A 5,806-nucleotide genomic window follows, 5' to 3' on the forward strand; every position below is an offset into this window, starting at 1 on the left:
CACTGCATCTGTCCATTAGTCCGCCCGTGCTGTCTTTGGGTTTTGTGTATTTTCCTTGTGTGGGACCCACACCCAGTACCTCGGGCACCCTAGTTCAGCCTCTTGGACGAGGTTGGTCTCATCCTTATCTTTCCTTGGGTTATAGGTTGCCTTTGGGTGAACCCATTGGCTAAATAAACCTTTTAATGGGTTTAACCTTAAAGGCCCAAATCCAAATAGACCCTAAGATGGGAGATTAGTCTTAAAACAAGACTTAACCCGCAAGCCTCATTACTTCTCCTTCACCTACCCTAAACCATTGGAGATGTGGGAGCATTGAAGGCTTGGAGAAGAAGGGCTTGAGAGGCTGTGGAGGTGGAAGACATCGATTGGATTCAACTTGAGGTAAATGACCTCACCTACCTCTTCCTCTCTTCCATTTCTGGGTTTGGAGATTCCTTGGGATCGGTTCTAGGCCCGGGGGTTCTCTTGGAGCACATCAAACTTCATTAATGGATCCCTTTGAGACCTATAATCCCTCCTCTTGGTGCATTCATAACCATGAATGACCTTATGATGTTAAATCATTGGAAACCTAGCTTAGGTTGGGAAGAATCTTGGGAATGGACCTAAAATCCCCAAATCCCCTTATTTTGTGGGGGACTACATGTTTGGGACCTCCAACGAAAGTCTGAGCTCACCTCCCCAACCCCAAAACCCTTATGGATCCTTAAGTGAAGGGCTGGAAGTGTTGCTCTTCACAGCTGTTCAAATGAGGGGCAGTGGACGAACGACCGGACTCACTGTCGTGTATCCGTTAGTTAGTCCATTCAGCCTAATATGGCTCTCCTCCGAAGTGGAATTACGAGCGGACCCACCTAAGTGAATCCGCTCGAAACCCAGAATTCTTAAGTTGCTCTTGGGAGTGTCTCAGGGTTGGAACGGATTCATGAGTGGACTCACATTCAGCATCCGCTCGTGAGTCCGTTCCATATATTTTCGAGGCATAGCCTGGGCGGATCCATGACCGGATTCACCCATCTGGTTCCATTCCTTCATCCGTTCCTGTTGTCTTGGCCCAAATTGTATTCATTTGTGGAGATCTTTTATGGAACCCACCTATACACTTCTAACATCGTTCCCATGTATTCTCAGACCTTGGAATCTACACGGAAGTACGTGCCTTAGAGAAAACCTTTCCAAACACCCTGGTGGACAATCAAGAAATCGATGAGTGGGCTTTGGGTGATGTTTGGGATTGATATATATATAAGATTATAGGGATGCATTATGTAGATTAATATATATTCATTTATGTGCTTACCTTCAATCTCATTATGTGCACCTTGCATATGAAACTTATGGCTATGAATTGATGAGATGTGAGCATGATGTTTTATATTGTGATATTGGGTTATGGTGCCGGTTACGCTAGTACCAGAGGCCCATGAGTTTTATAATTATAATAATTACTTGTTGCCATCCTTGTCTATATGCGTCGTGCCATTCTGGTACCTGGGTACTAGATGGAATGGGACGTTGATGCACCCGGAATACCTCTCGGGACAATAAAAATGCATGTAGTATATCTGTGGTTAGGATCTATTGTACCCTATGTTATGACCCTTGCCAACAAGGGTTTAGGTGTTGGATAGTCTGAGCACCTGTGGTCTGTGGAGGTGGGAGAGGCCAGGACAGGGGTAGTGATGGCTATCGTGATCTGCCACTAGGTAGTCATGATGGCTTCTACCGGCGCAGGTCTCATATGATAATTGAGGTTTCACTAGGGCGATAGGATAAGTGACCCTTAGTGTCTCCTGAGTTATCACAGTAGCATATGCCATGACTTAGATTGCTTTCTAGGTGGAAAATATAAATTTAACATTGCATGCATCATGGACTATGTGTGATTGTATGTATGTGCACTCCCCTTTCCCCTCACTGGCTCGGTGGAGCTAACCCCTTGTGTACACAACTTTTTAGACTTTGATGCAGGTGAGGTTTACTTGGCCGGGCTGGATGCACAGTCGGTAGATTATGATGGTATCGGGACAGAGGAACCTGGGTACGTGTCAGAGGAACACGGCAACGGTTGCCCCTGCGATGATTGTGATTATGGGCACTGACACTTTCAGGGATACTTCCCTAACTTTTGATTCTTTTGGGGTATTGTACCCATTCTAGACCTTTTCTGTAATAACTTATTATAGTTTTGAGTGGTTATGTCATGGTCAGTTGACGTCAGTACTATTATTATGTTATCACTTAGATGGCTGAACATACTGTAACTACTTATGTAATTAATGCTTCCGCTCATTATGGGTCTGACAAATATTGGAATGGTATTCCTTTTTACTCAATGTATTTATTGGGTGGGCCCTTGGGTGATGATCATGCACTAGGACACTGTGTCGTTAATCCTGGTAGGTATTGGGGTGACGTGTACATCCCAATCACCCTCTTGACTGTGCTTATGGCATAAGCTCGGGATAGGGGCGTGACACCTTTTGTAGGCGACACTTTGAGAAATACTTTATCGCCAACGGGGAACTCCAGATCTTTTTGCCTTTGATCTGCATAGCCCTTCTGCCTAGACTGGGCAGCTCTAATTCTTTTCCAGATCAAATCTACTTTTTCATAGGTGGCTTGTATCAGTTCCAGGCCAAGAATGCGTCGCTCACCTACTTCGTCCCAATATAATGGAGTACAACACTTCTTCCCATACTGTGCTTCAAAGGGTGCCATCCAAATAATGGCTTGGTAACTGTTATTATAGGCAAACTTGATAAGCGAGATGTGCTCATCCCAGCTGCCCTGCATATCAATGGCACAAGCTCAAAGCATGTCCTCCAATGTCTGTATTATCCTTTCTGACTGACCGTCAGTCTGTGGGTGGAAGGCAGTGCTAAAGCTCAATAGGGTACCCATAGATCTTTGGAATCCGCCCCAAAATTTGGAAGTGAACCTGGGATCCTGTTCTGAGATAATGCTAACTGGAACTCCATGTAGGCGAAGCACGTTATCAATGTACAAACGGGCCAATCTATCCATAGAATAGGTGACTTTAATTGGGATGAGATGTGCCGTCTTTGTCAACCTATCCACAATGATCCATATAGCATCAACACCTCTAGGTGTACGGGGTAATCCTATGACGAAGTCCATAGTAATATGTTCCCATTTCCATTTCGGCACAGGCAATGACTGCAACAGGCCATGGGGACGTTGCCTGTCTGCCTTCACTTGTTGACAAGTGAGACACCGGGCTTTCAGCTACATCCCTCTTCATTCCACTCCACCAGTAATGTCCCTTCAGGCCCCTGTACATTTTAGTACTACCTGGGTGAATTGAGTAGGGAGATTCATGTGCCTTTGCCAACACTTCCTTTCTTAGTTGGTCGTCCTTGGGAACACATAGACGATCCCTAAATGTGAGAACGCCGCTATCTGTCAATGTGAAGTCCAGATCACGCTGCGTGTCACCCTGGATAGCTTCAATGATTTCTTTACAATGTTCATCTGAAGCTTGAGCGGCCTTAATCTTTTCAACCAAGGTTGATTGCACCGTTAAAGATGCTAATGATAGGGTAACACCCTCTACTAATAATTCCAAATCCATCTTTCTAGCTTCTTCTATAGGTTCCTTACTGATAGCTAGGGATGCGATAGATAAGGTCTGTGATTTTCGACTGAGAGCGTCAGCTACAACATTTGCTTTACCTGGGTGATAATGGATGGTGCAGTCATAGTCCTTCATGACTTCTAACCAGCGCCTCTGTCTCATATTAAGTTCCTTCTGAGTAAAGAAATATTTGAGGCTTTTATGGTCGCTATAGATCTCACTTTTCTCTCCATATAGATAGTGTCTCCAGATCTTCAGAGCAAAGACCACAGCCACCAACTCTAGATCATGAGTTAGGTAATTCCTCTCATATTCTTTCAACTGACGAGAAGCGCAGGCCACCACTTTATCACCTTGCATTAACACACACCCATGTCCCATTTTTGACGCATCACAGTAGACTACCATTCCCCCAGTACCATTTGGTATGTTAAGCACTAGAGCTGAAATTAGTCGTTGCTTCAGGTCCTGGAAATTCTTTTGACACTCGTCCGACCACTCGAATTTCACTCCCTTTCGAGTCAATTGAGTCATAGGAGAAGAGATTTTTGAAAAGTTCTTGATGAATCTCCTATAGTAACCGGACAGACTAAGAAAACTACGAATATCTGCTACATTCTTAGGTGTCCCAGTCAACTACCGACTGTCCCTTGTTGGGGTCAACTTCAATACCCTTTGCAGATACCAAATGACCTAGAAAAGCCACTTATTGTAACCAGAACTCGCACTTGCTGAACTTAGCATATAACTGCTTCTCTCTCAATTGCTGAAGCACAAATCGAAGATGGTCTGCATGCTCTTCTTCGCTCTTCGAGTAGACCAGGATGTCATCAATGAATACAATGACGTATTTATCCAACACATCATGAAACACCCTATTCATCAACTCCATGAAAGTTGTCGGGGAGTTGGTTAGCCCAAACGACATAACCAAGAATTCATAATGGTCATATCACGATCTAAATGCGGTCTTGCTAATGTCACTGTCTCTGATCTTCAGCTGGTGGTACCCCGAGCAGAGATCAATTGTAGGGAATACCCAAGCACCTTGTAACTGATCAAATAGATCATCGATCCTAGGTAATGGGTACCGATTCTTGATTGTCAGCTTGTTGAGTTCACGGTAGGCAATACATAAACGCATGCTACTGTCCTTCTTCACAGACAAAACAAGTGCACCCCATGGGGAAACACTTGGCCTAATAAAATCTTTCTTCAATAGATCATTAAGCTGTCCCTGAAGTTCTTTTAGTTCTGATGGGGCCATTCTGTACGGTGCCTTAGACACTAGAGCAGGTCCAGGTATCAAATCAATCATAAATTTTGTCTCTCGGTCCGGTGGTAACCGTGTGAGGTCTTCCGGAAAGACATCAGGGAAATCTCTTACCACACTAATTTCTCCCATCGGTGTAACCTTAGCTTCTATGTCCACTACCAAGGCTAAGTAACATTGACAACCTTGTGCTAAGAGATTCTGGACCTGGAGAGCTGATATGATTGGGTTCTTGGGCTTCTTACTTTTGTTGCCCTTAAATACAAACTTATTATCCTCTCCTATCCAGAAGAGTGTTTTCCTTTCTGCACAAATCAGACTAGCTCTGTGTGTAGATAACCAGTCCATTCCCAGAATTACATCAAAATCTTTCATGTCTAGGATGATCAAACTGGCCTCGAGCCCGTGGTCGCTTACTCGAACAGGGCAAGAGTGAAAAGATCGATTAAGCTCCACTTTGCTTCCAGTCGGCGTACTAACCATCAAATTTTGCTCCAGTATGACCAGTTCAATAGGTAACTTCTCGGCAAAGGAGGGGGATACAAAGGAGTGTGACGCCCCCGAATCAAATAACACATAAGCAGGTAAGGAGAACACAGAAATCATGCCTGACAAACACTGAATAGCCAAATATAGTAAACTAAATTTAATTAATTTGACTAAGATGGTTAAGTGTAGTACCTGTGATAACACCAGGGTCAGATTGAGCTTCCTCGTGGGTGACAGAATAAACTCGCCCCTGAGTCTTGCTCACTGGAGAGGGAGCAAGTGGGTAAACAGCAGTCCTTGCCAGGGTGGTTTGGGAGTCACAACTGGCCATGAACCCGATTGTCGTGATTGTGGAAAATCTTTGGCCATATGACCAGACTCTTTATAGTTGTAACATATAAGAGCATGTGCCCCATAATGAGAAGCAGGTATAGATTTAGGCA

Source organism: Telopea speciosissima, chromosome 8, assembly GCF_018873765.1.
Source record: "Telopea speciosissima isolate NSW1024214 ecotype Mountain lineage chromosome 8, Tspe_v1, whole genome shotgun sequence".
NCBI lineage: Eukaryota > Viridiplantae > Streptophyta > Magnoliopsida > Proteales > Proteaceae > Telopea > Telopea speciosissima.